At 30.8% G+C, this 12,484-nt stretch overlaps 1 protein-coding gene across 4 annotated transcripts in view; it reads right to left on the bottom strand.

Annotated features, from left to right (window-relative positions):
* The window catches only part of LOC122719585 (carbonic anhydrase-related protein 10), a 39,274-nt gene extending 27,582 nt beyond the window's left edge, over positions 1–11,692 (bottom strand). For 3 of the 4 annotated variants that reach the window (XM_043945531.1, XM_043945532.1, XM_043945530.1), the window contains exon 1: positions 10,536–10,835. The gene's annotated coding sequence lies outside the window, so the exon portion shown is untranslated. Of the gene's footprint in view, positions 1–10,535; positions 10,836–11,184 lie in introns of those variants that run through there. The other variant, XM_043945533.1, reaches the window with a different exon arrangement.
* Positions 11,693–12,484: the final 792 nt, after the last annotated feature.

Raw genomic sequence — 12,484 nt, 5'->3', positions numbered from 1 at the left:
TATTAATTTTAAGATACTTCACAATGACGACAAATGCAATCAATAATTTGAAGACCATTTTTTCAACAATTTTTAAATTTTTGCATCGTTTCAGAATTAAGAAATATGCAAAGAAATTATTTTGTTCGTTCGACAAAAAAAAATTTAATTTGGAAAGGGTTAAGATGCAAGACGAGCGCGTTTAATTATACCGAACAATAAATATCGATTTCTAATAAAGCCAGAAGACACAAGTCGAGCGGTTTAGTTCCCATCTTTTCCATCCGGATCGGATATTAGTAATTGGAATTACGAGTTTCCATCGTAAACCTTCGCTACCTCCAAACAATCAACTTCCGTGTGTAGTAACGTAAACTGCATACAGATGCAAGATACTAAACTTAGAATTCTACCAAAGTTCAACCGGGCAGAGTGAATTTGATCAAACACAAAAATAATCAACAAATCAGTCTGCTCGTTTATTACAATTGAAACGTAAATATTATTTCTAATAATCTTATATTTTTATGACAATGAACGTAATAAATAATTATACGATAATTAAAAATTATTTATGAAGTAAGAATTATTAACTTCTCATCGTTTCCATCGTTAATTAATTTATTTTTATTAAATTATTTTCTGTCGTAGCATATATTTCTTCATATTATATATCTATTTTTTTTTTTTTACTAGTAATTCAGCATTCTTAAATTCATTTTATCTATCTCAAAGTCTTTAAATATTTTCTGAATTTTTAAGAATCCTAAAAAAAATCCCAAGTTATTTTAATCATCTTTACTTTATTATCCAATAAATTCTTAAAGTAATTATTAAAAAACTTCTTCTTCGATAACAAAAAATAATGTAGCAGTTAAAATATTTAAAACTTTATATTCGAATGAACCTAAAATTTACTATTCGAATATAAAAAAATATTGTTTCTCTATTTTTTCTAATTATCATAAAATTTTTCTTTGCATAATTAATACAATATGTTGTATAAATAATATTTTCTATTAATTTATACGACATTTCAAAATATAGATGTTGATAATTCTTATAATATAAAAAAGTATAAAAATTAATAGAATCGTTAAAACCAGAATCCTTTAAACAATCGCCTACATTCTTCAGATTGAGATAACCGATTGACTGAACTCATTGAAAAACTGAAATTTCCCAATTGAAAGCGAATTAATTGAAAATCTGAACCGAGTAAGATTTCAAGATTTAACACTGTAGATCATTCTTATGATCTCTAATAAATCGTTTGACTCACTAATTTCTTCCTTGGCTTCTTCCAAAGGGCAAAACTTTTGATCGAGAATCCTTTAAGGATTGCCGATTGAACAATCCTTCCAAAATAATGGGGCCAATCATCGCGAATGTCACGACTCTCTCTTACGAAATCCGTTCTTTTCGAATCGGGAATGAAGTGTTCTAAGAAATTTAGAGCGATCCTTCATATCCTTCAGATCTTTGAAAAATCCCTTTCGAATCTCGATCCTCGAGATTCAACGATTCCATGTCGTGATATTTGATTCATCGGCTATGCACTCTGAATAAAAAGAAACTTCATTAAATCATAATATATGTATATAGTTACACCTTTATTACAATTATTATTAACGATAAGAGCTAACAAAAATACTCACGTACTCAAAGAATAAAAATCAAGATATATAATTTCATCAGAAGTCATTTTTCAATTGTTATCTTTACTTCGATCGTTGTAAAAACAATCTTAAAAATCTATTGAACAATGAAATAAATAAATAATTCTAAAATTCTTCTCCTTCTAAAAATGGATAAGTTCATTTAAAAGTTTGGAAGGTGTTTGAAAAAAATTTGCCGCCATTTTTCAATGCAAACACGTCATAAAATCGGTCATAAATTTCGGCCGACTCGAGCCTCAACTAGGACTCAACCGATCGCCGCCATGCATTCGAACGTCTATGCACGCGGGTGCAACTGATTGCTCCGCTCGTCCCATCGCGGTTCCATCCCCACCGCGGCGTGTTATAGGGACGTTGGATATTGAATTCGCTGCGAAACTTATGTTTGTTTTATTCATGCCCAGAAGGAGCGGGCTGACGGGACACCAATGATTATGGGTTATCGATGCTGTTCGACGGTCGCGATCGTTTATGGGTATGCAAAAAACCCTGCGATATTGGCCCAGAGGAAAAATCCGGTGTTTGACGAGACGAGTGGTGCGGAGGGGAGGAGGGGGAGGGGAGAGAGGGGACACAGACGAATTCGTTTTCGTGTCACGCCTATCTCCCTCTGTACTCTTCAACCTCCCTCTTTTTCTACCTCTCGAACCACCCTTTCAACCGTGGCCGATGTATTTAGTTGGTTGAATCGAATGGAGTAATTTTTCGTTTTGCTTCGTCCCATTCTTTTTTTTTTTTTTCCTCCTCCTCCTCCCCCCTTTTTTCTTTTTTCTTTTTTATTTTCTCGTTACTTTTTCTCCCCCGTTATTTCCGTACTTTTTGATTGACATTGTGTACGCTAGTTGCCTAATATGTATTTACAGGACGCTTCAAAAGTTGAGGTTGTGAAGATTGTGAGGTGTTTCGATATGAGAATTGTTAAATATTGATTTCTATATATATGTATATGTGTGTGTGTGTGTAGTTGATATATAGAGATATTTGCATGTTATATTCGTAACTGAAACGAATAGAAATTGCAAATATTTTAAAAATTTCACGTTTATTGAGTGTACGTGAGAATCATGTGTAAATTTCATTAAACTTTTGTTTCTAATGAAATTTTGTATGTGACATTAAAAATATTTACAAAAATTGAGATGCGAATAAACATTGTAAACGAAATGGAATAATATTTGAAATATAATTTATTTCTTTTTTTTTTTTTTTTAATCTAATTGATCGTCCATTCTTTCAGAAAAATGATTCTGAAAAATAATTCTGGTAATTTTATTTTGCAGCTTTCGAATCACTATATTTTAAAAATTAATTTTCAAAGAAAAAGTTTTAAAATATCTGGAATAAATTATAGCTAAATATAGTACACATTATTGTTATAATTTTATAATAATAATTTTATTTGAAAAACATATATATTTAAATTATTATATTTAAAAAAATTTTTAAATTATAAAATTCGTGTTTTTGCAGTTGCCTTGTTTAAAGCTCCTAAAGTACGTTTCTATGAATTTTTTATCTTGACTCAACATTCATATTAGAAGATAGAATCCGTATTTAATTTTTTTGGAATATTTTGCTTATGCACACGAATAATTAATATATGAAAAAAAAACTAATTAAATTTTTTTATTATTTTAGAATCGATGATGTTTTATGAAAGGATGTCGACCACAAAAAAAAAACGAAAAGAGAAAACATTTAAATTAGCGTTAGAGAAAGAACGTCGGATCATTGATATTGAATTGGGAGAATTGATTGATCGAAACGTTGGTTTGATTGGTTTTTAATATCGAAAGGGAAATATTAATGAAAGGGAGGAAATATTTCGAGTTCATTTAACATAGCATCGAGAAATTATGTAATACGTAGTTTGAAAGAGAAATGGATCATTTATATTTTATATCATCAAACATTTCATAAAAAAAATTATTCAATTTTTCCTCAAACTCTTTATTTCACAATATTTGCATTGTTAATACGAATTATTGCTTGTTCCTTATATATTTATCCCTTTTCTCAACAAAAATAAATTGTAACAAAATTTATTGAAATTTTAACTCGACAGAGTTATACAAACTCAATACTCTGAAGTGTAAATTATCAAATTAATAACAATATAAAAAACTTTTGTAAGTAGATGTTAATATATTTATCTAACTTCGAAACAAACGCAAAAGTTAATAAACCTGAAAAGAAATTAACCTCTTTTCATTATTGAAAATCTTAAAAACAGAATTGATAATAAAACGAGTTGAAAAAAAGAAACAAAACAGATTTTTGAATTAATTCAACATCAATGTGATTCGATGAAATTAAAATGGGGGAAATCATAAGGAGTAAAGAATGTTATAAGGAACTGATAATAACACTGTGACAATTTATCATTTAAGAATAGACGTTCATCTGCTATAATAATAATGATAATAAAAAAAATGAGAATAATGCAAGGACGAGGAAAATATTTTCGCTGAGACAGCGAGTAAATTTGTCTTCTCGCGGAGTAATAAAAAATCGCGTAGCGTCCGATAAAAAGAGATGGCGTCTCATAAAAGTACAAAAGTATCAAGATTCTTACTTTTAACGACAATAACGTGCGCTGTAACAAAGTAACGACTATGGATTATCTGACTATCAGCTCTGAGCGCAATAATTCCATTTGTTTCTCTTTATGTGCCGTCATGAGTTAAACTATTGCCGATAAGTCTTCAAAATTTTGTACCTTCAATATATATATATATATATGTAATATAAAATAAAATTGATTCTTATTAACCGCGTATATCGTAAGAAATTAAATTGAAGATTATTTTTATAGATTTATATATATGAGGTCCCTCACAAATTAATCTATCTTGAAATTGATATATAATTCTACTCGATATACTCTTTTACAATACAAAACGATTTTTCAATTTTATAAAATAAATTTAAAAGGATAGATATTAAATAAAATGAAACTGGTTATGTAAAATAAAATCATTCGATTAAAAAAGTACGTACAATATTTCATCATATACTCCCCCATAAAAAAAAAAAAAAGAAGAAGAAGACAACAATTTACCACGAGGCTTGATTTTTAAAATACATATTTTTAAAATATTTTATTAATTTATATAATTATGAATTAAGATCGTTCGAATTCTCGTTCAATTTCATTATATGTGGTTTCATTTGATCCTCTCCCCCTCTCCCCTTCCTATTTTTTTACTTTTCTTTTTGTCTTTTGGTTAAACAATGTACGGAAAAGAGAAGACAAGAACAAAGAGGCGGGAAAAACGAGGAAATTTGTTTCGACAACGGCATTAGTGATGCAAATGAAGTTACGTCGTTGTCGGAATTTTTATGTGTTTTTCCACGCTGGCCAGAGCAAATTTTTTGGCTCGCTTTCAAGCCGTGCCCGACGAAAACGGTGCACGACGAAATCATCGACCGTAGGGTAATCTTTTATTTTTTTTTTTTTTTTTTTTTTTTCCATTGTTACCTCGTGTTCGCAATTTTTGAACGACACTCGGATGATAACTTGGAAAATTATGACGATCGAAAGAAAATTTTGTCCATTTAAGCGAATTCAATTGAAATTCACTCACATGACATGATCCTTTAATGTTCGTTCATTTACGGCATTTTTTTCGAAAATTTTACTTTGGGATCGACTCAATTATATTGAATGTATAGAATTTATGAGGAGAGAGAGAGAGAGAGAGAGAGAGAGAGAGAGAGAGAGAGAGAGAGAGAGAAATAAAAGAGTTTAATGAAACTATAGTTTTTAAATATCGTATCGACAAATTGGAAAATGACGCGTTTATATAGAATCGAATATTGTATATCTCCCGTGTATTTACCACCTCGTTAAATATACTCTGGCGTGCGAAACGTTATCTTTCTGAAACATTGAAGCCAAATCCAATAAACCAGAAATAAAATTTTTCGCTCGATTCATTTGTTTTAAAATAAATACGAATTAATTTTATGACTTTTCCTACGGGCGAAAAATTGTCACACGTTATTACACAATTGAACGCTTGAATCTTGTGAAACTGCTTGATTGATTAAGCATATAATTTGATTAAGAATATAAAATTTAATGGGGTAAAAATTTTATTAGTTTAGTTTGAAATTTAGGCGATCTTAAGCTACATCTAATTTATATAATCTAATCCTTACTAATTCACGCTAATCTATACTTAACTCCCCCATTATATTCTAAATTAGATCAACTTCAAGTCTGTTGCAACTGGGTTTTGTTCGACTTAAATCCACCTTAAACACCTTTCAAATTATATCAACTTATAAATACAACTCGTAATTTTAAATTTTATAAACTCATAACAAAACAATTTTTAATTTTTAATTTTAAAAAATTATATAAGATGAAGAAAGATTTAAAAATTTGCGTAAAACAATATTCTATTCACGTAATAGATCTTATTCATCGTTTTTTGCTATCCACTTCTGCTATTTTTCTACACTTACGTGATCACGAGCAATATTAGGAAACTATATCATAGCGCTAAGTACTAAGTTAAGTTCGATCTAATCTATTCTTGATTCACACTTAACCCAAATCCAACAAACGTTATCACTTTTAAACCACCCTCGAACACGAAAAAGGAATTGCATTCATTGATGATCAAATAAAAATGCAAAAGAAAAGAATAAAATATTGTATGCAGGAAAACTCGCTCATCGTATACACTGTTATATATATATATATACATATATAGTTCTCTTTTTCACACGAACAATCGTTTCAATTAGAGACACAATATACATATAGTTAACAATAATGTATACTTATTTTATATACATTTGTCATACAATTCAAAGAAAATAAGAGTACCAAGTAAGTATTATCATAACTCGTCCTAACTACCTTTCTCTCTTCCTCTCTTTCTCTCCCTTTCTCTCTCTATTTCTCACTCTTTTTCTTTGTACATACGTACATTCGTATCTACACATATAACTTGACAAAGAATGCAACCACGAAAGCGAAATGCACACGCGTATATAACAGTGGAACGCGCAGACAAATGTCGATGGCGAGCAACAAGTGTCGAGGAGGTCTTTACTTTCTGACAATGAGTACAAAATCTGGCTGACTTGAATACGCGAACACAAGCGAGGAAAAGGAGGAGAGAGTACGTCGCCAAAGGTTCTACGTTCACAATTAGCAATCACGCAAATTCGGCTGCTCCCCTTTCATTCATTCCCCGTTCTTTTCTATTCCATCTCGTGTATGTATATATATATGCATTCACTGTGCAAAACTGTATTGTGTGCATTTACTTACTATACGTATTTATTATTGTCGGCGTGTAATCGTGGAATTTTAATTCAAAGTTTGTTGCGCCACGTTCGCGGAAACGTGTGTCACGCGAAACAAGCATGAATCAAGTTGCAACGATCGTAATTGATAATTGGCCGAGAAAAGTGGTGTTTGGTTAATGAACGATTACGATAAGTGTCGCGCGCGGGACCGGCGATGGAATTTTCGGCCATTTCTTTCGTGCCTTCGTCGCATTTGCCAAGAGGCCTCGATCCCTATCAGATCAGATCGTATCGCGCTTCTCCGTTCTGGTGACTAACATGAGAACCTGCGAAATTGAATTAATTTACCTGAGTGAGACTGGTAATTGGTCGAACGTTGTTCTCTCGAGGAATTTTGTAATATTGGATTATGGATTAATATGATTTTAAGAAAATATTTTAAAAATTTTACAAATTGATGGACGATTGATAAATTATAAATTACGTTACAATTTTTTGTACGTAAGACTTTTCATGTCTTATAAGATAGTTATATTAATTTTACGTAACGTTGCCTTTATTTTATTTTTTTTTTTTTTTTTGTTAATTAATTTCTTGACGTGTACTTCCTTCGCGTATCGTGGAACTCAAAATTATTCTGCTCGTTTGTTAACTGAAATTAAAAGTAAAATTAACGAACAAATGAAAAAAAAAACCAACTCTTCTAATTCCAATTATACTCGATCGTTATTATTCAGGATCAGCTGTGCGAGAACTTTTGTAGATCAAGCCTTTTATTCGAGTAGAAACGAGGTTTCATTCAGAGGTCATTTCACATTTCATTTAGCGGAAGATTCCTTGGCCCCCGTAAAATTACACGGAACCTTTATTCGATAAGTTTTTCACATTTCATTTCACGCAAGATTCATCGGCCCTCGTAAAGTTACCTCCGCGGGTAAGACCTACTACCCGATATTCCTCTCCCCTTTCGCATCCCATTCGTAGTTACACCGTTGTTGTCAAGTTCCACGAAACTCGCGCGAGACAAGCGTTCGATAATTACGTCGCATCTCGCCGCCAATCTCCCTCGAGATGATCAAACGTGATGATCGTACGATCGTGGAAAACGATTATGTGGATGTAAGGTTTCGAAACAAAAATGAAATTGCGTATAACGTAATAACTCTGTGTGTGTAATAATGTATCGATTTTGATCGATATTTTGTTACATTTTTTTTATTTAATAAGAAGTTATTACAAGGAAGAATTATTTTTTTAGCCTACATTGCGTTCATTTCTACGACATAAACATAGAAGGGTATTTATAAAACAGAGACTAGAATTAGTATTTTATTACATATTATGTCAGTATATAATTGAAATAATATGTTGATAAAAGTAATAATATATCAAAAATTGGGGAAGGAATTAAAAATTTATGGAATTTTCTCGCGACATCTTCCCTTTATGAAGTCATAATTGGGAGGACATCTGACGGGAACTGTAATGAGTTGTCTGTTCGTTATATTAAAATTTTCAATTAATTCTACTGGTTTTTCCGTAGTTGTTGTGTAAATTGGTGGATCGAAAATATGAAAATTAGGAATCTTTACGTTTTCCTTCACTTTTTTGAACGCTTCATGGATCTTTTGTAGAAAAGTAGGCTGCTCGGTTGTGGTTGCTGTGTCTGTGAATTGTCCCTGGGAAAGGCACGTCAACACAACAAGCATAAAGAAGCAAAGATGAAGAATATAAACTTGAAATCTCATCTTTGTGATATCACCGAGAACCTTGACATAGAAATATATCATTATGAATGTAACGTTTCTCTATTTGTGTTTGTTTATTCGTGAAACAACCAATATTATAACCTGTAATCTGAATATAGATTACCTTTTCAATTTGAAAAAATTGAAGATCCTTTTCTTATATCTCAATCTTTTTTTCTCGATATATCAAGTTAAAATTGCCGATCACTTTTAAGGAAACCTGTATAATAGAATATGAAATTTACAAATTTGCACAACCCATAATCTTCTAGACAAGATAAATATGAGATAATTGGATAAATAATTAATAAAAAAAATAATTAATCACTTCTTTTGCAAAAAGAATTCACATAAACCGTTTATCCTTTTGACAACATTTTCTTAACAAACTTTCCACTAAATATATCTCTGTACGCTAAATTTATCTTCACAATTGATATTCAAATATATAAAATCATTCACAGTTATATTCGAATTTGCTTCCAAAAAATTCTCTCAAATTTCACTTTTCACCGTCTATGAAACAATCTACAATATATATGTTACAATATATAAAGCAAAAAAAAAAAAAGAAAAAAAAATCTAACGAATTATCCACATTTTTCGAACAAACTTTATAAAATCGAATGTCAATTACTGGTGCGAAACTCTGTTGTTGAATAATTATTCATTACCAAGACACCACGTCCGCAACGAAAACAAATAATAACGACACTTGATCCACGTATCTTCGGTACGACTCCCGTGAGACTATGAGATCACCATAACTCGTCGATATCGCGAAGCGAAATAAATCCGCGGAATAGAGTGCAATATAGCGTCGGCAGACGAGTATAAAGACCGCGATTAATCTGACGAGAATCGCAACAACGATGACCAGAAGATGGTAACCAATCCCCCGGTTTCGTTCGTCAAAGCGTATCATTTCTTATTGGGTCAAGAGTGCACTCCGTTATTTGCCACGGCAACTTGTTTCGCGATAAATTCTTTTTCCAGATATATTTCTGCTCCCGTTTCCCAATCATTCTTATCTGCCACGACCCGCTTTGTCATCGAATTCTCTTTCTTATTCTATCCCCAGAACTATCACGTGTTAGGCTATCTATTCGTGTAGTCAGCTATTTGTTCCTACATATCTTCAGAGCCGATTTTTCTAATATTATTCTTTGAAATGAATGTGAACGGTGAAAATGGAAAAAATGCGAGGCTTTGCGAGGTTACGGGATTATACGGTGTCCCCATGTGGTTGTTAGGTTAGGTGAAGTATAGTAATTTCTTTTGGGAGATAAAATATCTGTGGAATATCTGTCTATTTGTAAAAATATTGTGCAATACAGAGATAATATTATAATATTATTTGTCATATTATTTGTGAAAGTGTTCATTGACTTTTTATTATAAACTAACCTCGAAGATAATATAAATTAAAAATCAGATCTTATTGTGTTTGAATCGAGATGAATTATTCAATAATTCAGATGCGATAATGTTCAATAATATAAACTTAGGAATTGTCATTATAATGAAATCTTATAAACTTAAAGATATTTATATAAATAATAGTTAAAAATTACATTTAAATTGTCAAATAATTTAATCAATATGGAATTATACAATTATAATTAAAAAATTTCGTTCAACAGATGAAACGTGTAGATCAAAAATTTCATCCAAATTTTTCGACTTACAAAACAATTTCAAAAGTATCACCATTTTATTACTTCACATCAGCATAAAAAAGAAAAAAAAAAATCAAAGCTTTTGAAGTATCGTGAGCCGAAATTTAATTCCAAACATCCCAAAAAGTATCCTTACAAAAGAGAGAGAAAGAGAGAGAGGGAGAGAAAAAAAAACCACTCACGACGATCGTGATGTAAAAACGTGTAATCCAAAGTGCGGTTGTTCTTTTCGCGTTCAAAGCCAACGGATCGTTATTACGTTTAATTGGACGTGAATTGGCATGCCTAGTAGAAGGGGTAACTAGAAAAGAAAAAGAAAAAAAAAAAAAAAAAAGGGGTTCGCGAGCTTTCACACGGTTTTCCCTTTCGCAAAGTTTACCGGCCGCTCTTTAAATATGTGCGGTCGACTTTAACACGCCACGGTAAAGACCAGCACGCCTCAAGAGTCCGCTCAAGTACTACTTTTCTTCTTCTAATCTGCAAGTAAGTTGTCGCCTTTGTGGTAACACGGTTATTATAATGCGACCGTGTATGTGTATGTATGCGTGTATGTATGTGTGTCTAAGCAACGTTACACACACATGCAATAGAGTAACGTGCACACACTGGCACGCCGCTAATAGCCTCCTCTAGCGGCCCGTGAAAAAAACCACAAATCCGATGGTTGCTGGGAAATTAAGGAACATTTAGTATATAGTATGGTGTAACGAGTGGTTTCACGCTTGAATTTCTTCCGCGTGCTGGTACACTTAACCTATTATTATTAACGAGATATAGGAAAATACGTATTGAAACGGGTGCAATGAAATGCAATATTGAGATTTTACGTACATGTGTTATTCTGTTGTTTGAAGGTTTGGTAAGAATGTGAAGAATATCGAGGAAGATTTTTATAATAATATCCATTGAAACAGTGGAAAGCCATGTTCGTTTGAGGTAGTTTGTTTCTCGATCTTTTTCGAATTACGAGTTCTTCAATCTGAAATAACGAGAATTTTAAAAATTAATATTATTTTATATCGAATGATCAATACATTATAATTGTGAAAGTATCATTCTGATACTTTGTAAAATATGACGAAAAAAATAAAAATAACAGAGACTCTTCAAAAAATACTTCGTGAAAGAAGCTTGAAGATCGCGATGCACAGTGATTAGATGATGTAAGAGAATATTTTCAGATTATTGTTAATTAGTTTTTCGCATATAGAAACTTAATGATACGTGATAAATGAAATTAATAAGAGAAAATTTGAAATGTTTATTTTTAAGTCCTTTAGTGTCCTTAGTGATGATATATTATAATTGCTACAATTGACAAGACATAATGAAAGGTGAATTCAATAATAATGAGAAAAAAAATATCAATTAAGTCTCCTATGACATGAATTACCGGAAATAAAGAAACTAAGGAGACAGATATCTTCTTAACTAATAGTAGTAGCTAATAATTTATCAATCAGGATTATATAATTGCATAAAATATTTCAATGCCAATCAACAGTTGATGATATCAGCATTGATTAAATGCTTATTTTTATGTAAGAAATTATGTAAGAAATTTTTATCTAAGAAACTATCTATTAACTATTTCTATTCTAATTTAAAAAATTTAAAATCAGTTGTTAACAATATTCTTAAAAAATAAATTTATATTTCAGCGTTATACATGCGATTTTGTTTTCGCATCTTTATTTTGCGTTTTATTTATCCAGTGACGATACTTAGATGATATAAGATCGTGTGCATCCTGTCTACATGCACGCAAACATTTATTAGGAATTCACTGAAGGCTGAGATAAAAAAGATAGAAACATCTTACCAATATTATTTGACATTGAAAATTCTTATTTGTAACTTTTCAAATCTTGAATTATTCATCTTATATTCCAAATTTAAATTTTATGGTGTATAAATATCTTTAAATATCTAAAAGATGAGCTAATTCAAATTAAACATCGTATAATTCTGAACAAGACATTCGTAGTAGTATTAAAACTATTTGATTTTCTAAAAAATATTTCTAATAAATAGAAATTTACTTTTTTCCAAAGGGATATAAGGATACTTGATTAATTGAATTTTTTTAGATAAAAAAATTGAGGATATATGAAAATCAACTTTTTTCTAA

The sequence above is a fragment of the Apis laboriosa genome, unplaced genomic scaffold, assembly GCF_014066325.1.
Source record: "Apis laboriosa isolate Shangri-la unplaced genomic scaffold, ASM1406632v1 scaffold85_cov150, whole genome shotgun sequence".
NCBI lineage: Eukaryota > Metazoa > Arthropoda > Insecta > Hymenoptera > Apidae > Apis > Apis laboriosa.
This window is presented reverse-complemented; position numbering and strand designations above follow the sequence as displayed.